The 21,039-nt window shown below is 41.3% G+C and overlaps 1 pseudogene; it reads left to right on the top strand.

The window, feature by feature from the left end:
- Positions 1-3,368: 3,368 nt before the first annotated feature.
- LOC123766619 (glutamate receptor ionotropic, kainate glr-3-like) overlaps positions 3,369-21,039 on the top strand; it is a 322,176-nt pseudogene continuing 304,505 nt past the window's right edge.

The raw sequence follows: 21,039 nt of genomic DNA, 5'->3' as shown, positions 1-21,039 counted from the left end.
GAATAATTCTCAAAGGGGAGACTCGTTTTTTGGCTGCCTGGGATCATAACAGAGGGCAGCCTCTACTGACCGAAAAATTCGATCCCATCTGCCCATCATGGGGGACTTCAATCAATGAAAGATAGACTGGGAGAACAATGAACCGTATGGAAGAGAGGAAACATGGAGAGCCAAACTACTGGATGTGGCAACAAAAAACTTTTAAAGCCAGCATGTCAAGGAACCCACAAGAATGAGAGGAAATTATGAACCAGCGAGACTCGACCTAGTCTTCACTCTGAATGACTCCGACATAAGGGGAATCGACTTCGAGGCCCCAGTGGGAATGAGCGATCACAGTGCACTGACTTTTGAGTATCTGGTTGAAGAAGGGTTAAAGTACTCGAGAAAGGGAACTGAAAGTAAAATGCTAGCATACCGTAAGGGAAACTATGAGGAGATGAGAAAATTCCTAACGGATATAACATGGGAAACAGAGCTAAGGGGAAAGAAGGCCAAAGACATGATGGAATACATGTCGCAGAAGTGTAAGGAGGCAGCAGAAAAGTTTATCCCGGCCCAAAAAGGTAAGAAAATAAATGTAGATGAGAAACCCATGGTTTAATCAGAGATGTAAGCCAGCTAAGCAACAAAGTAAAAGAGCATGGAGAAACTATAGAAATAATAGGACACTTGAGAGTAGAGAAGGATACCAGAGAGCCAGCAATGAATACGTCAGGATGAGAAGAGAGGCCGAAGGGGAATATGAACACAACATAGCAAGCAAGGCCAAGACTCAACCTAAATTGCTGCACAGCCACATCAGGAGAAAGACAACAGTGAAGGAACAGGTAATGAAACTGAGGATAGGGGCAGACAGATTCGCTACAAATGACAAAGTAGTGTGTGAGGAACTCAATAAGAATTTCCAGGAAGTCTTCACATTAGAGCTAGGAGAAATTCCAGAGATAAGAGAAGGAATAGTTAACCAGGCACCACTTGAGGAATTTGAGATTACCAGTGGGGTTGTAAGGAAGCTTTTGCTAGAGTTGGATGTGACAAAGGCTATAGGCCTGGATGGAATATCGTAATGGATTCTAAAGGAAGTAGCAGAAGCACTGTGCCTGCCTCTTTCCATGGTGTATTAACAAATCACTGGTAACAGATTTACTGCCAACAATTTGGAAGACGGCAAACGTAGTCCTGATATACAAGAAGGGGGATAGACAGGGGGCACTGAACTACAATACCATGCTAACTATTGGAGAAAATTGCGCGAAAAAAGCTAGTGGAACATCTGAAGCGAAAGAACTTTTTGACACAACACCAACATGGCTTCAGGGATGGCATATCACGCCTCACAGGATTAATTGAATTCTACGATCAGGCAACAAGAAAGAGAGGGGTGGACAGACTGCATATTTTTGGATTGCTAGAAAGCCTTTGACACAGTACCACACCAGAGACTAGTACAAAAACTGGAGATGCAGGCAGGGGTGAAAGGGAAGGTATTCCATTGGATAAAGGAGTACTTAAGTAACAGAAGACAGTGAGTCACTGTGATGGGTGAGGTCTCAGATTGGCGAGACTTCACCAGTGGAGTCCCGCAGGGTTCAGTCATAGTCAGAGATAAGTTAAGTGGGTTTAAAAGGCATATATAATTATCTGCATTGAAGCTAATGAGAATATGGAGCAAGAATATTAGTTCTTAATATAGCTGCTATACATGTGAGGTTCTTTAGACCACTGGTCTTTCAATCGGTCATTATTATTTAATCTAATCAATTTATATGGTATACTACGTTATTAGGCTTTGCAAGGAATTTTTTTTTAAATATGTTATAATATGAACTTAAATGGTAATTCCATGTTACGCCATTCACCTCTAGAGTGAATCTCGAATTCCATGAACAACCATGTTTAAGTCTGTCCAATTCATCCTTTCCTAGAAATTCCTGATTCTGCGAAATTCAGTTTTGCTGATCAGCTTTTCTTTTATACATTTATTCTATTCTAACTCTCTATTTCGATGTTATTTATTTGTTCCTTCCAGTTAGTTAACACTTAGTATATAATATTTTTCCCTTGTTGGTTCCCTAATATGTTGTTTATGAAAGCAATTGTCAACTAATTCTAAAAAAAATCTTCTGCTTTGATGTTCCTTTATTTGACTAAAATTATGATTACTGCATTATTTTTATTTATACACAGAATTCTCCATTTTTGTATCATCTGTGCATTTGCAAAAGTTATTGTTCAATCCTGTGTTTATATATTGTAAACAGCAAAGTTTATCACCATGACATAACCCATTTATGCTAACTCTGCTCTCTTTTAAATACAATGTAGTTGTTATTTTCAAATGCGTTTCTCGTGAGGCACAACATCAAAGGATTTGCAAACGTTATAGTAGGAAATCCCGCAATTCTTTCCGCAGTTGACTGTATGAAATATCTGGAAAATAATGAGTAAATTTGGTAAACACGAGTAGCTCTATTATTATTTCCCTTGGCATAACTAACCATATGGTAGGAACCCTTTTCCTTTTTCCAAATGATATCTAGTTATAATTAATAAATTTATTGAAAAGAAAATGGTAAATACCGTGTTGAAAATAAGGTTGTAGATTTTTTAAATAAATCACAAGGTAACATAATAGACGTGTTATCACTACATTATTTCAAAGACAGATCAGAATTCAGGAGTTTACTCTATGTATTCATATATTCTTTCATTACCATAACCAGTTCTAGAGCTGTACTACGTAAACTTAGGTGTGTGGTTACCAGTCAGAAAACTAGTTGGGAACCAAAACATAGTTTCTTCAACAACTCATTCATCGTGCCAATACAAACTAATAAATATTTAGAACACCCACAGTGCTAAAGATACCTTTAAGACCAAAGTTCAGCTCTTGTTTACCTCAAGGTAACTGTGACGTGTTTTGTGACAGCGCAGTAACTGTTCTGGCAGATTTTGTGCCAAATGCACATTTAAATAAAAAAAACGAGAAAACACAGTAAAATAAATCTGCTGGAACTTTTACGGTGTGCAAGCTGCGGGTTAAGAACAAGTGAATAAACTTTGAAATATTTAATAAAAGAAAACTAAACAAACATTTACTTTACTTCTTACAAAAATGAACACTAAACAATTAAAGACAAAAACACCCTTGAACACTTGACTTAAACACAATCAAAAGAAAAATATACATATTTGAATTTACGTTAATGACAAAGGTGAAAGTAATACTTTATACAAAATGCCCCGAGCATCTTCCGTCACCCCGTAGGCGAGGATAGATGTGAAAGCAGTGAGCACTAGAAGGGTAATCTGCTTTGCGGGACACTAGCAAGTCCTTATATACGGGCTAATGACGTCATACTGGCATGAATTTGGGTCTTGTAACAAGGAACTGGCAGCGTAATGGTAGTTTGCAAGTGGCGTGTGGAGAACCGGATAGACTGCCGGTGTGCAGCTCTCGTGGAAGGTAGGGTAGAAGTTAAGAGTGACTGGACAATACGTTTTGACATGTAGTGTTTCTGTATCTTGATGTTGAGTCGTGATGTTGGAGCATGCTTATATTGAGGTCGTAAGGAATAGGCAGAATCTACTCCTATGCAGGAGATAATCGTAACATAACTAATACAATTAAAAATAATAGCAAATATACAATTTAAAACCTTTTTTCTGTGTCAGCCGTCGCCTGATGAGATATAAGAATGGTGCCGACAGCAAGATCCTCGCTGCTGGTATTGGTTTCCCAAACGCTTCTAACTGTGGGACAAGTGCCTCGGCCCTCTGGTAAGTCCTACCACACACCATCTTGTATTTTGAGTCTTCCAATCATATTTAATATAACGTCTACTCAGTTGTTCATAGGACAAAATTTGATTACAGATGATGCTGAGGCCCTGAAACATGCAGTTAGTGCTGTGGGAGATATCTTTGCTTGGAAACCCCAGCATAGCTGCTCTGTTTTCTTGTTCACTGATGGCCGCATCTCCCCATTACTTGTACTTCCTGTAAGCGAGTTTACCTTATACTGTTCAAATATGTAAATACAAAATAAAATGCAATTATTCCAGTATTATAAATAGGTTTATCTTAATTTAAGAAACTATTGTTGAAAATTTAGGTAACAGGGGAAAAGAAATTTTCCTCGGGTTTGTCAGTGTTCGAGGTGTCAGCGGACGGCCAGGATACTAACGTGACACAGGCGGAGCTCTCCCGAGTGATCAGCGAGGCTCAGCGGGTACGTCACTCTTACATTACTACTGATGCTAGAAGCTCTGCTGACATTGGCAGGTCATGTAATGCTGACATTGGCAGGTCATGTAATGCTGACATTGGCAGATCATGTAATGCTGACATTGGCAGGTCATGTAATGCTGACATTAGCAGATCATGTAATGCTGACATTGGCAGGTCATGTAATGCTGACATTGGCAGGTCATGTAATGCTGACATTGGCAGATCATGTAATGCTGACATTGGCAGATCATGTAATGCTGACATTGGCAGATCATGTAATGCTGACATTGGCAGATCATGTAATGCTGACATTGGCAGGTCATGTAATGCTGACATTGGCAGATCGTGTAAGGCTGACATTGGCAGATCATGTAATGCTGACATTGGCAGATCATGTAATGCTGACATTGGCAGATCATGTAATGCTGACATTGGCAGATCATGTAATGCTGACATTGGGAGATCATGTAATGCCGACATTGGCAGGTCATGTAATGCTGACATTAGCAGATCATGCTCATATTACTGCTGACATAGGTCGCTCACAATATTACTGACACATGTAGGTAGATCACAATATTACTGACACATGTAGGTAGATCACAATATTACTGACACATGTAGGTAGATCACAATATTGCTGACACATGTAGGTAGATCACAATATTGCTGACACATGTAGGTAGATGACAATATTACTGACACATGTAGGTAGATCACAATATTACTGACTCATGTAGGTAGATCACAATATTGCTGACACATGTAGGTAGATCACAATATTACTGACACATGTAGGTAGATCACAATATTACTGACACATGTAGGTAGATCACAATATTGCTGACACATGTAGGTAGATCACAATATTACTGACACATGTAGGTAGATCACAATATTACTGACTCATGTAGGTAGATCACAATATTGCTGACACATGTAGGTAGATCACAATATTACTGACACATGTAGGTAGATCACAATATTACTGACACATGTAGGTAGATCACAATATTACTGACACATGTAGGTAGATCACAATATTGCTGACACATGTAGGTAGATGACAATATTACTGACACATGTAGGTAGATGACAATATTGCTGACACATGTAGGTAGATGACAATATTGCTGACACATGTAGGTAGATCATAATATTGCTGACACAGATAGGTCGTCCTCATAGTACAACTGACACAGGCTGAACACCCATAACATTACAACTAACATAGACAGCACACTCACATAATACAACTGACACAGGCTGGACTCTCTCACAATAAAACTGACTCAAACTGGACACTGTTGTCGGAAATTCCGACATTAAATTACTAACCCCTGACATACCTAGTTAAAATGTTTATGTCAGGTATTTACTAATAATACTAATTTTCTAAAAGAGAGAAAGTACCGAGTGATTCTCAAGCAGCAATGGGAAGGTATTTCGTCCGCCAAGCTACTGAGGTACCTAATATTTACCCTAATGAGTACATAATATTTCCAGTCTAAACGTTAGATTACGAAAGGAAGTATTTATTAAAGACTGAATATAATATAACGAATACATAAATGTCTTCTTCCCCAGCTGATAATAAAATCAGCTGAAAACTGGATGGGTCCAGAACATATTGGGGGGGGGGGAGGTGGAAGCAGGGCACGTCCAGCAAGCAAAGCAATTATGTAGAGTACGCACATGGCTGCCGAGCAGTGCCGACTTTCGCGCTCGTGGAAATATTGACCCCATAATTGTGTAGAGTGCGCACATGACCGTTGATACGTACAGATGTACTAGTTCTCACTATACAAAAAGCCATACTTGTGCCCACAATAGGTAGCCGAGGATATGCCTGAGTGAGTTCTGCAGATCTTCCACAGATATAAGGAAGTGCCATTTATCCGTTTGAAAATTAAGCAAAGTGATCACAAGTCTTATACTTCAAATGGTTAAGCCACGAGCAACCCACCCAAAGCTGATGAGCATTATTAATTAAATTACCAGTCTCCTGATCATATAAACCTGGGTTTATTGCCTTTATTACTATAAAATCATTTCGCAAGTGACCTCGAGGACGTGGAGATTGCTGACACGAATTCTTACCTACTCATATGTGTCTGGACGCCATATTATTTGAGGATACTCTCTGTGGCTCTCTTGTTCAGGACGGTTGTATGATTGGAGAATCTACTGCTTATCTCAAACCGCTAAGCTCTATATTTTCTTTGCACTAACATATTTAGTAGTTAACTAACCTTGATAATATTTTAGAAGCCTATTTTTATTTCAATTGGAGTTTGGGATACAGGTTACGTATATATAAAACCCTTCAAAATTTGTGGAATAGATAACACCCAGACCCAGTAGAAGAAACAATTTAAATACAGTCCAAAGTCTATACATATATAAATATATATATATACATATATAAATATATATATATATTGTGACGGGAAAGTGTTGGAGTGTAGATGTTCGGCAGTCCTCCAATGGCAGGTGTCAATGCCTGTCACATTTACAAAAAAAAAGATAGACTGCTTGCCTGTTGTCTGTGGTAAGTGAGAGGGAGGAACACGTAAAACACAAAGTATGAACAATGAAACTTTAATATACTTAAACATAAATAAAAATAAAGACAAGTCCCGTGGCAATGAACAGTGTAATTAAAGAACAAGGATAAATGTAAGAACACAATGTAACATAAAATAGTAATAATGTAAGACAAAATAGTAAATGGTGCTGAGAATATTAGCTATGGCTGAGACCTCCCTTAGTATACAGAGCCGGAGAGCTTAGTATGCCAGAGAGAGATGTCAACTCTTGGAGCACAAAGAATATTCTGAAGTTGATGGCTGGTTCAAGCTCAGACATCGACTCAGGTAGATGGCGCTGAGGTGCAGGGTGCAGGTGTGCAGTCGGCGAGTCACCAATCAGGAGCAGGCAGGCTGGGATGGGTAGTTAGCTGGTTGATGACGAGCCGGCGAGGAGGGAGTGTGGAGTTGGGGGTTTAGGGTACGTTTTGCCTCCTGGTCAAAACGTTTTGTGCTACTGGTGGACGTATCTTGAATGTAGCATCTTATACTTGTAGAATAAACGTAACTTTAGGTAGGGAATAGCAGGCTCAATCTCTCTTGAAAGAGGTTATCGTCTCAACTCTCCCCCGAAGCTTGCAGTTCCGGGTGAAGTTACGTCTTCAGGTGGTAGAGTGGTAGGTGGAGCTGCCTCTGCTTCATAGACTCTGGAGAGGGCGTCTACTATGATGTTGTCAGAACCCTTGATGCAGAACATCTCCAGGTTGAAATTCTGCAGATATAAAGCCCATCGTAGAAGCCGTTGATTGTTGAATTGGGCTTGCTGCAGGAAGCGTAGGGGATTGTGGTCCGAGTAGATGGTGGTAGACCGAGCACCTTGCAGGTATGATTCAAAGTGCTGCAAGTTCAGGACGATGGAGAGTAGTTCCTTTTCGGTAGTGCTGTAGTTCTTCTGGTGTGGTTTTCACTTGTAGCTGTAGTAGCTAACAGGTAGAATCTCCTCGCCTCGTTGTTGCATCAGGACACCCCCGATGCCGGTACCACTGCGTCGACATGGAGGATGAAAGGCTTCGTGATATCTGGCGAGGCGAGAATAGGATTAGAACATGGCAAAGGAGCACTATTATAGTCCTGTAAATTGGGGTGAAGATCAGTTAGGATTTCCGAGTTGGAAAGCACTGACTCAGTGTTAGTGCTTTCGGGAGAAGCAGGGAAGGTTTCACTGTAGAGGTATGGACCTATAAATGTGGAGACTGATACCAACACAGTGGGGGGAGTACCTTGACACTGCTTCAGGAGGTTGACGTGGCACAACTGGGTCTTCCGCCGCCTGTCTGGAGTCTCAAGAACGTAGCTGTGGTTGTTTCTGCACTCCTTGATGCGGTAGGGTCCTGAAAACTTGTTTTGCAATGGAGAATCTGGGATAGGAAAATATGCCAACACAAAGTCTCCTGGTTTAAATTTCCTTAATTTGCTGCTTTGGTCAAAATGAGTCTTCATCCTCTCCTGGGCTTTCAATAGATTGTCATTAGCAAATTTATGTACTCTCTCTAGAATGTGTTTTAAGTTTTGAAGAAACTGGGGCACATTCTGAGGGTCACTGAAGGTGGCATTATGTAGAGAGTCTTTAAAAGCTTTGAGAGGAGTACGGCACTTACGTCCGTAGAGCATCTCATAAGGAGATACTCCTAGAGACTCATTGGGGAGACTTCTGAAAATGCACATAATGAGATCAAGTTGTTTATCCCAGTCCTTCAAGGTGTCATTGCAGAATTTCTTTAGGAGTGCTTTAATAGTCTGATGACTACGTTCAAGAGAACCCTGTGAAGCAGGATGATAGGGGCTGGACAATACCTGTGTTATGTTGAGCTCTTCCAGTGTCTTCTTGAAGAGATCACTGGTGAAGTTGGTGCCACAGTCACTTTGAACCTCTCTTGGAAATCCATACTGGGTGAAGATCATCAATAGGTGTTTCACCACAGTAGCAGCTGTAATGTTCTTTACTGGAACTGCTATGGGGAATCTGGTGGTAGGACACATGATAGTTAGTATATAGGCGTTGCCGGAACTGGTCCGAGGTAAAGGACCAACGCAGTCTATGATGAGTCTGTGGAAAGGTTCCGCAGGCACCTGGATAGGAGTTAATGGAGCCTGGGGAATAGAGATGTTAGGTTTACCTGCCATCTGACATGTATGACACTGTTGCACGTACTTTTTGACGTCTTTTACCATACCTGTCCAGTAGTAGTCTTGTCTGATTCCGGGGTAGGTTTTGTTAAACCATAGTGAGAAAGAGCTCCGTGGACCAAGTGTAGAATATCGGGCCGTAGGCTGGTGGGAATCACTAGTTGTTCGACATTGGCTTGATCATCATCCTCCTTCAGCTTACTGGGTCTGTACCTGCGGTAGAGCAACTGATTCTCTAGGAAGAACCCAGGGATACTGTCAGGTTGAGTCTCAGCCTGGAAGACTAATGGTGTTAATCTTCCCTCTGTAACTTACGGAACTCCAAACTGGTAAGATTTGGTGGTAGATTCTGAGGGTCTTGAGGGACAGCGGTAGCATTAGAGTCAGCTGGTTGCGGGCGTGCAGCTTGTGCACGGGTGGTCACCAAAACCGGAGGAGAAACTTCATCACTTTCTTGGACCTCTGCTGGAACATATTCAAAGATGGAATTATCCATTACAGAGGTACACACCTGGGGTTTGTCCATGATGATCAGGTTGGACGGTTGCAGACCTTCTGCCAAGTCGTTGTCCAGGAGAAGTTGCACTCCAGGCATGGGAAAAGGCTTTTCCCTGATGGCGACTTGGACTTCACCGGTCACGAAGGGACAATCCAGGTGGACTCTGGCGAGTGGATACGGAGTGGTAGCAGTGAGGTCAGTGATAAGGACTGTTTCCCCGGTGTAGGTGAAGATAGGCACAGCTGATTTCAATATTATGGATTGAAGAGCCGCTGTGTCCCTCAAGATCTTCAATTTGAAACGTCCCTCCGAATCTGTACAGTTGGTAGAGACAGTTCCAAAATACAGGTGTTTACTGAAGAGAGAAAGATCATTAACAGGAACACCAACATTCATCACAGGCTTACCGGACTTAGGAGGAGTCTGTTTGGGTTTAGTAGATTCATTGCTTTTGTATTGAGCCTTCCCACATCTATCTATGGTATGTCCATAGAGTTTGCAATACTTACAATACAATTGTGAGCTCGCTTCATCTGTACTCACTTTATCGTAACTGTACCAAGACTTCTTACTGGAAGGTGGTTCTGGTGTCAGCCGGTGGATGAGGCTGTAGGTGTCAGCCGACTTCGCACATTTGATGTAGTCGGTTTCTTCTTTATCTGCTAGATATAAACGGACGGAAGGGGGAACACGTCTCAAGAATTCCTCAACTAGCATGAGGTTGACGAGTTCTGCAAATGTAGAGACATGTGCTGCTTCCAGCCATTTCATGAAATATCTTTTCTTGTTATTGGCAAATTCTAGGAAGGTGGTGGTACTTGCCTTTAGATAGTCACGGAATTATGGTACATCATACATATGGTACATAATCACGGTACAGCTAGTCTATATAAATAAAAATGGAAATGTTCGTTTGTTCAAAATCGCTACTCTCCAAAAGTTCTTCACCGATTGCTTTGAAATTTTCACACAATGTTCCATTCGCTTCCGAGCGGGTTTTTACATAAATACTATATCGATATCACGTCTGTGACGGGAAAAAACATGCTTTTTTGAAAAGCTGTGCTTTTCATGTGTTTTTCATGTGAGGGAAATCTCCGAAACCTCTTTACCGATTGCTTTGAAAGTTTGACACAACGTTGCATTGGAATTGGCGAGTTTTTTTTATTTAACTACTATATACATGCCTCACCTGTGACAGGAAAAAACATGCTTTTTTTGAAAAACAGCGCCATCTGTTGGACGTAAGAGCAACACACGCTTTAATCTCCGAAAGTTCTTCACTGATGGCTTTGAAATTTTGACACAACGTTCCATTCGAGTACGTGCATGTTTTTATATACCAACTATTTAGATGCCACACCTGTAACAAGTAAAAACATTTTTTTTTTTAACCCCAGCGCCATCTATTTGCACGTAAGACTAACACAAGCTATACAAAATATGTTATGATTCCATTTCAATGTTTCCAATTGCATTGATAAATGGAATTTTCATAGATTTTTATTTATTTTCATTTTGATTTAATTATTTTGTGTGACTTTGCATTGGAATTGAGCTGTGTTGTTTACCATACCGTTCATTTCGTGGGTATAGTTTATTTGTTTCTTTTTTTCATTGTTTTATTCATTTTTTAACTGTTCTTATTTTTTTTCAGTGCAATTAGTGGCGAAATTGAGCTGTGTCGATTGATCTGCGTTTGAATTATTGAAATATTTCGTTAGTGTTTTTTTTTTTTTTTTAAACAAGAAAATGAATAATGCGTTTATTTCACAGCTGCAAATGTGCAACAAACAGCTATGAATCCACCGGCTACAACGTTAACTGCTTTCTTCACGTTATGTCAAAATGACGTGTTTGCGAAAACAATGCTGTATTCGGAAGTACCTACGTATTACACATGGAATGCCAGTAGAAAATCATTTGAACGACACAAACGAGGAGAGCGAGTTGACGGACAACTTGGCATATCCAAATAAACTAAGATAGGCAGACTGTACATCGTGCAACCTTATCAGGATGAATGCTTCTTTCTTCGCATGCTGTTGGTAAATGTGCTCGGTCCAACGTCTTTCCAGCCATTGAGATTTGTCAACGGCGTAACACATGCCACTTCTCGTAGTGCATGTCAAGCTCTGTATTTATTGGAGAACGATCAGCACTGGGATGTATGCAATAATGACGCGTCCAACACGTCACATCCAAGTAAAATTCGTGCAATGTTTGCAATTATATTGACCACCTGCTCTCCGTTATCTCCAACAGAGTTATGGGATAATTATAAATCGCACATGGCTGAAAATATTATCCATCGAATACGCAAAGAAAATTCAAATATGAACATGGATTTTACAGCAAAAATCTTCAATGAAGCGTTGATAATGATTGAAGATTTGTGCCTAGAAATCGCGAACAAAGTTCTCAATCAATTGGAAATGCCATCATTGAATCGATCTGCTGCTGCTTCGTTCGATGTAGAATTGCGTCGTGAACAAAATTACAACACGGGTGATTTGTTGTCGTATGTTTAATCAAATATTCCTAGGTTAGCGCTTGAGCGAAAAAGGCATTAACAAGCAAATAATTCAAACTGTCAATAACGGGCTTGGAGAAATCTTTTTAGAAGCGCCAGGAGGAACTGGTAAAACCTTCCTAATTAGATTGAATCAGACAGCATATCGATCCCAAAATGGCATAACTTTAGCTCTTGCGTCGTCCAGAAATGCTGCGACATTGCTACCAGGTGGAAGAACTCCTACTTCGACTTTGAAATCGCCATTGACCATGTAATTCAGTGAAACTCAGACGTGCAACATTTCCAATGCATCCGGCATGGGAAAAGTATTGCAGAAATGCAAACTTATTGTTTGGGATGAATGCACAATGCCCCACAAAAATCGTTCGAGACTCTTGATCGATCATTGCAAGATTTGCATGGAAACATCAGACCATTTGGGAAGGCATTAATATTGCTTGCAGGATATTTCAGGCAAACATTACCTGTAATTCCTCGATCGACACCAGCGGACGAAATAAATGCTTGCCTGAAATACTCTACTTTGTGGCGCCACGTAAAGACATTAAAATTAACTACAAATTTGCGTGTCCAGCTGCAAAACGATCCATCAGCTGAGATATTCTCACGTCAATTTCTAGAAATTGGGAACATAAACGGGCTGGTTGATCTGACCTCGGGACGAATTTCATTGCCTCATAACTTCTGTAATTTAGTGACGTCAAAAGAAGAGTTGATTGAAAAAAGTATTTCCCAATATTGAAACCAATTATTAGAATCAGGATTGGCTGAGTGAATGAGGTATTCTTGTGGCCAAGAACACAACGTCTACGACCTTAACAATGTTATGCACTCTAACATTCAAAGCGAGGCAGTCACACACAAGTCCGTCGACACTGTTGAGGAAGCAGATGAAGCGGTTAATTATCCAACAGGATTTTTAAATTCACCCGATCTGCCAGGGATACCATCACACGTACGGCAATTGAAAATAGGCTTGCCAATTATCATGTTGCGAAATATCAACCAGCCAAAACTTTGAAACGCCACGCGCCTTGCAGCAAAAAATTAATCAGCGACGTCGTAGAAGCAACAATCTGACAGGACCTTTTAAAGGGGAAGATGTCCTCATTCCTCGCATTCCTATGATTCCAACAGATATGCCATTTCAATATAAGAGATTGTAATTTCCAATTCGATTGGCGTTTGCAATCACCATCAACAAAGCTCAAGTCCAATCTTTAGAATTGTGCAGTTTATATCTAGACACGGATTGCTTCTCACGTGGACAATTATATGTTGAGTGTTCTAGAGTCAGCCAACTAGACAATCTCTATATCTCCACAGACAATGGAACAACAAAAAATATTGTATACCCACAAGCATTGTGAAATTAAATATATTAGAAACGTGCACTTTCTCTATTTCTTTTTCCCCATTTAACCAGACTAAGCCCCAGCAACGCCTGACGGGTACTGTTAGTCTATATAAATAAAAACGGAAATGTTCGTTTGTTCAAAATCGCTAATCTCCGAAAGTTCTTCACCGATTGCTTTGAAATTTTCACACAACGTTTAATTCGCATCCGGCCAGGTTTATATATACATACTATATAGATGGCACTTCCGTGACGGTAAAAAACATGTTTTTTTTCTGAAAAACTGTGTTTTTCATGTGAGGGAAATCTTCGAAACCTCTTTACCGATTGCTTTGAAAGTTTGACACAACGTTGCATTTGAATAGGCGCGTCTTTTTATTTACCTACTATATAGATGTCATGCCTCTGAAAGGTAAAAACATGCGTTTTTGAAAAACAGCGCCATCTGTTGCACATAATAGCAACATGCACGCTCTGCTAAATATGTCACGAATTCCATTTCAATGTTTCCGATTGCATTCATAATTTTTTTCTCGTAGATTTCGATTTATTATATTTTTTTTATTGAATTATTTTGTGTGACATTGTGTTGGAATTGAGCTGTGTTACTTACCATACCGTTTATTTCGTAAGTATAAGTATAGATGTCACATCTGTGACAAGTATAACTATGCTTTTCTTCAAAACAGCGCCATCTGTTGCATGTAAGAGCAACATAAACATGCTATACTAAATATGTTACAATTCCATTTCAATGATTCTGATTGCAATGGTAAATCGATTTTTCATAGATTTTGATTTATTTTCATTTTGATTTAATTATTTTGTGTGAATTGAGCTGTGTTATTTACCATACCGTTCATTTCGTGAGAATAGTTTTTTTTTATTATCATATTTTCATTTAATTTTTTAACTGTTTTTCTTATATATCAGTGATGGGAACATCAGATCACTTCATGTTCTCAATTTTCTGATGGGAACATCAGACCATTTGGGAAGGCATCGGACAGCGGAGTGGGGATGACGAGGGGACGGAGGTGAGAGATAGTGGGGAGGACGAGGGGACAAGGGAGGCGGTAATGGCGGGGGAAAGACGAGAGGACGGGGGATTTTGGGATGGTGGGGAAGTAGATATTTTGGTGACAGATAGCCCCACCTATGTATGTCGATCAGATAAGAAAATCAGAAGCGGGGAGCCACATAGTGCCACTCCATATTAGGTCACCCAAGGTGTGAGTGGTAGCAGTCGAAAAAAACAGTGAAGATAGGTATCTATTATGTGCCACTATGATCATGTTCATTTATACAGTAAAGTATGACAATATATTTAAGTAAAAATGAATTTATTTGTATAATAAACACTCGTGGGTGAGTGCCAGTTATGCCCCCCACATTTCTCTATGGGGCAGGTGTAAAACAGGTTCCTCCCGGTGAGGGTGGTCGCCCGTACCCTTCCTCGCACCTAATGGCCTTGACTTTACCGTAACAGAGTTTCACACCCAGCGGAGGTCGAGTGGGTCTTATATAGGGGTATTAAATTATAAATCTCCTCCAGGGGTTAAAAAAAATCAAAGAATTTATTAATGTTTTATTAGGTAAAAATCACAAATGATGTATAAGAAGTTAATTATGACCCCTATCCCTCTCCCCCCTCCACCTCCCCTTCCTCATCTGAGTAGAATTCTGACGTCTCCCCATCCGTGGTGAGTGGGGGGAGGTCTTGACCCCCTCCCCCCTCTCTTGGGGGAGTGGGGTGAGTTGGCTGGTTGCCTTTTGGACGACTTTCCTTCTGACTCTCATCTGAAGTGTTCTGGAAAGAGATGGGGAAAATAATTTATAGGACTATATCTTTTATTTGAAAAATATTCTATTTCCTCTAAGAACAGTTAGTACATACCTCTCCCCCTGCAGGAGCGACCTTGTGTCCTCTACAGCAGGCATCATCAATTAGGGTACGTAACAGCATCTTGTTTGGGGCAGACCTTCCTCGTAGAATTACTACTCTACAAATGTGGACAGGTCCTAAGAATTGCACTGAAAAAAAAGAAGGGGTAAAATAGAGGTTGAGCAAACTTTCTATTGTGGGAAAAAAAATAAATCTTTACCAGAAAGTGAGGGTAATACTAACCAGGCCCTTCAAGGACTTCAATCTTCCCTGCGTGTGTTTCTGGGGAGACGCCTTCCATTTGTAGGATAAGGGGGATGGGGGTCTTCTAGGGAGGTTGTGGGGTGAGAGGGGTTTTATATGGGGGTAATCCCCCTGTTAGGTGGGTTGCCTAGCTAACAAAAATATTCTCTACACCACCTATAAGAACCAACCCTTACTCCTCTACAAAATGTCCTAACACAGTGATGTTTCATAGGAAAATATCGTCTCGCATAAGCGAGGGCACGTTTATCATTTAATTTTAAACTAACGCTTGAAAATACATTATGTAAGTAATGTACTGTTGAAGGCAACCCCAGGTGACTCACCCTATGGACGAACATTACGCAATACAGTCCACAAGCAAGGGTAAAATCACTCTGGAGTCTGTAGCACATTCCAAACACCTTTGTTATTGTGTTAGTTTTAATAAATCCTTGAAAATAATGTCCATAAGTAACCGCCGACATTGCATAACTATCGAAAAAAAACATTCGATGTTTAACTTTATCAACATAAATAGCTACCCAATGTCCCATAGTTAATCTGCTATGTGATGGTAAAATATTAGTTATGAGAACAATAGGTTTTCTTGATGAGATATTTAAATGTTCTATTTCATCAGCATTATAACAACCTAGGTAGAGTGCTCGATCCCCTAGATTATTTTTTAAATTAATATTTATATCATTACAATTCATTATGTTTTTAAGCTCGCACGTCACACAGAACAGTTCTCTGTCCGTCGATGGATAGTACCCCGGTCGTTTCCCCAAACAGTAAAACCAGCCTGTTATATGTAACACCGCCGCCAAACTCAAGCTCCATACGCAAGTTGCCAGATTTCTCCACAGGGAGGGAATCCTTTGTTTGAATGGTGGTTAAGTCAAAGGCGAATATCGATCTTCCCTTATTAAAAGTGTCATAGGCTAGAAGTGAATCACGCTCTAAGCCTAATGTCTTCAAAGTTTCGTAATAAAGGCGGGCATAATGATTGTCGAAATCACCACCAATTCGGTAAATTGCATTATTGTTCAAATACATGGCAATATTTTTCAGTTTTGCATTTTCAAAATATAATCCATTACCTTGGTGAAGGCCAGCGAAATAATTCATTGGCACAATTACCATGAATATCCTGTGAGGAATTACTTGCGCCCAAGGCTGATCAATTAAGAGACTAGTTTGATTCCCTGCTAGGACATATGTTTTAGAAATGGTTTTATTGAAAGTATAGCTTATGGGGTCGGGGGATGCTAACAGTGAGCTGTTTAAGGCTAGGTAAGCACTTGGGTAGGGGAACACACGTGTTACCCACAACTTAGCATAATCCATATGCAGCCGATACTTAGAGCCATCGTCCACACTTGTATTTAGCACCCAAGCATGTGGGGAGAGCTCCAATCTTAGGCGCACATCTATATTATCTAATATGTATTGGTCTAGGGTTGTTACGTCCAATAGTAGGGGAAAACACATTGACAATCCTTTACCTTTTAAATCGGTCATAAATTTTTTATCCTTGGCGGTTGCCCCAGTAAAAAATGTATTAGTAAATTCGTTAGGGATTACACCATCATCACTCCAGTCCCTACGAAAGGCTCCAATCCTCCCCAAGGAAGACATTTTTGATGGAGGCATGGAGGTAATTAATTTAATAAACGACCAATAATTAAAATTAGAATTTGTTTCAACTACCTGCTCTCCTAAAAACACCTGAACACCTTTAAACATGGTATTTGACAACCCATTAACAAATTCCACATGGTCATCCTCTTCCAATTTTGTGGTATCGTCATCTTTCGTTAAAGATACCTTAAAATCTATAACAATATTAGCTAAATCTAAGAAGGCGCCCTGGGTTCCGGGGATGCGGAATTCTAAGTAATTATCCCGCAAACGTTGATTAATAGGGAGGTTAACAGGTAGAATGTCTATTTGCTGTGTGGAGGCAATTGAACTCTCCACATTACGTATTCTGTTACTTCTAGGAAATTGGTCAATAATACTGGAAGTATAATATTCTACAGGGATTTTCAACCCAGCTCCACTAGCCTCCGCCATGATCTCCTCCGAAAGGTGAAGTATGACTGCTTACTGTAGTGAAAATACATCATTTTTATACCCAAGGGCTCGTTTACATTTATTATTTTTATTTTTTCTTCTCCTAGAGAGTCTTTTAATTTTCCCGCCTGCTACCAATTTCTTCCCCACAGTCTTAAGAGCATCAATACCGTGAGTTCTCAGAGCGCTCTTTACATCCCGTCTACCACTGGTTAAATCACCAAGAACATTTTTCCCAAAATCGATAGCAGTCGGCGTTACAGTTTTCATGAAAAATGGTATGGCTCGTCGAGCCAAGCCGGCTAAGGTCCCAAAAAAACCACCACCAGATCTGAGATAAGGCGCTTGGAATGTGCGTATGTCATTCATCGCTCCCCCCCTCACCCCGTATCTCCCAGAGAGGGGGGAGAAGATCTCCCCATACTCCTTCTGGGAGGGTGTGTGGAAAGGTACTCGCATCCCGACTCCTCTTCTTATAATAACCGATGATGTGGGTAAACACTTCTATATATATATATATGTATATATATATATATATATATATATATATATATATATATATATATATATATATATATATATATATATATATATTTATATTTATATAGATTATATTGTTATACCTTAGGGCGGAGGTGTAAGACTACCGTAACCGACCTCCCATCTTCAAAACTAACCTTTCGCCCAAACTGATCTGTTATCTTAATACTCACCTTCTCCAACGTGTTAGTATTTAATGTCTTGTACACTAGGGGATGAGCCCCTCGAGAATAAGAGTCATGATAATTGATTGCATCTAAGATATTTACAATTTGTCCCCCGTAACGATCCGGCTCGATGACGTCACTATAAATGAGTAAATAGTCACAACCCCCGTCATTGTCTGGGGGGAATGAGGCCACGACCTTGGAGGCTGCTGTAATGTCATCTGATTTTGCCTGATAAATGGTGTATTTGCGACTGCTGTCAAAACCAAGTACATTAGCTATTCTGTGTTTAAATTGAAGGCTAAGAGAATATAAGGAACCAGTGCCTTCATTGTTAAGAGTGGAGGATAGTAATACTCGCTCTAAGGATTGATCATAGGTGAGGATTGGTTCTCTTTCTGAGAAGTATATTTTGAAATCACCTCGGAAGCTAAGCTTCATGTCGGTGATTATTTGTCGGCTAAGCTCACTCGTGATGAATGTGATGTTTCTGGATAATATGTTGGTTTTGGGGAGGAAGGTGTAGATGAGATGTTCTGGGCTTTTAGAAAGAGTTCCTCGCTTAAAAGTAGCATAGACGTCTATACCAGACTCCCCCTCATCCTTGATGATAGCGTTAATTCGTCTGGGTAGGAGTATGTTGACTAAGGCCACTTCATGTTTAATGGAAGGGTTTAAATGTAGAGTGGGGATGGTGTTTGTAAATGCTGAACTTGTGTTGTTGTATATATCTTCTTGGTCGAGGCTAGTGAGGTATATGTAGTGTTCCTCGTCCATTGTTAAGTTATGTACTGACTGGGGTGGGAATAAAACATCATTACTTATATTTTATTTTATTAATCTACTAAGGAAATATTACTTTTAAAAGAACTACAACAGGGGGAACTACATTTTGTTCCCCCATAACAAATTACATATAAAGAGCAGCAGCTGTTGGTACTGCTGTCGTCCGCTGCTGCCGCTGCCGCTGCTGCTGGGGGAGCTGTTGGTACCACTGACACCGCTGCCACCGCTGACGGTACTGCTGCTGCTGCTGCTGCTGCTGCCACCGCTGGAACCGTTGTAGTTGGTGGTACTGCTGCCGCTACCGTTACCGCTGCCGGCGATGATGGTACTGTTGCTGCCGCTGTCACCGCCGGAACTGCTGTAGTTGGTGGTACCGTTGCCGCTACCATTACCGCTGACAACACTGTCACCGTCGTCGGTGGACCTGCTACTGCTACCACCACCGAAGCTGTTGTAGATGGAGGTACTGCTGTTGCTGCTGCTGCTGCTGCTGCTGCTGCTACTGCTGCTGCTGCTGCTGCTGTTACTGACTGCGGCGGTGCTGGCACCTCTTCTTTGAGTGTTGATGGTTACAGCTTTCGTTGTTTTTTCGGTGATGAGGATAACAGGAATATTTCCTGTGACTCTCCATCGAGGATGGTGTCAATACGATGATTTGAGAGGGGGTCGAAGTCAATAGTGGTTTCGATCCGTCGTTTGGCCGTGCCAGATGTTGTGGGTGGGGGTGGAGCAGCGCTGGAGGTGGATGAGTACTCTTGTAGGTGTCTCTTCTTCCTGGGGGTGGGTGGTGGTGCTGGTGGTGTAGAACGAGAAGAGCTTCCTGGGGTGGTGGCACCCTCCCCCACCACTGCATCTAGGGTGATAGTTTTACTATCACCCTCTCCCCTGGGATCATCATTCGGGAGGGGTACCATCGATGGGGTGACGGTAGAGGGACGTTTGAGGATTACCAGCTCCTTGTTATGCTTGCCCAGCTCAGCGTTGAGCGAAATGAGCATGGGCCCGACGTCCTTGTGCCAGTTGTCCATGCCATCACGGGAGTCCCCAGCCCATGGGGCACCACCAACCGAAACATGGTTGGAGTTCTTACCATGAGATTGCCAACCTTTGTTAGGGCTGTTTTCAGCCAGTATAGCCTATTTTTGGCAGTATCCAGGGTGACATTGGTGATGTAGTGGATGTCGGCGGAAGACTGTACTTGCTCCTGAGCTATAGGGTTGGACTCGAAGGGTGCTCCTGCACCGAAAGCGGAAATTAGCGCCACGATGGTGGGGCGGAAGAACAAGACTGGCTCTTCGACAATGTCTTGACCGTCGGAGGGTAGGGGAGCTATCTTCACTTCAATGTCCCCTGGGGTAGACCGGTAACGTATTGTGGCCCTGTTGACACGAGTCAGTCCTTCACGTTCCACACGGGCATAGTTGTAACATTTCCAAATTACACTTGCCAGTCCATAGGGACGCACAACAGCAGCGGGTAAGTCATACACTATGACATCACCGACCCCAAAGGCGTGGGTGTCGGTGATGTCGCTGTCTATTGACTTAATGGACGATAAAGCCATGGCGGAGGGGCGGTTGAGAGGAACTGGGGAGAGTCGTCGTCAACTATGGTGACCGAGGGTGACGGTGGAGGCCTTTAAATACACCTGTGTCCCCCACCTGGAGGGGGAGGAATGTAGGGGTGTGGGGTAGAGGCTGCCTTCCTTACCTTAAAAGTCCATACACACTCCGTCCAGTCTCGAAGGCTGTAATCTGGTCTCGATGTTGGAAGGTTAATTTTTCCATTTGCCATATCTCCGTCTGGATTTCCTGGGATGAATATTCTTCATAACGTTTCACCGTCTCTCCAAATGACTTAAAAAACCGTTCTGGAGGGGCACTCAACACAAGACGGTCATAACAATCCCACAATGCATATATCAATCTACATTTGTGTTCGACATACTTGTAGTACCGCTGAGTAGCAACCAACTTCTTTAATAAGGGAGATTTGT

Source organism: Procambarus clarkii, chromosome 62 (assembly GCF_040958095.1).
Source record: "Procambarus clarkii isolate CNS0578487 chromosome 62, FALCON_Pclarkii_2.0, whole genome shotgun sequence".
NCBI classification, from domain to species: Eukaryota; Metazoa; Arthropoda; class Malacostraca; order Decapoda; family Cambaridae; genus Procambarus; species Procambarus clarkii.
Note: the sequence above shows the minus strand (reverse complement) of the source record. Positions and strands in the feature narration are given on the sequence as shown.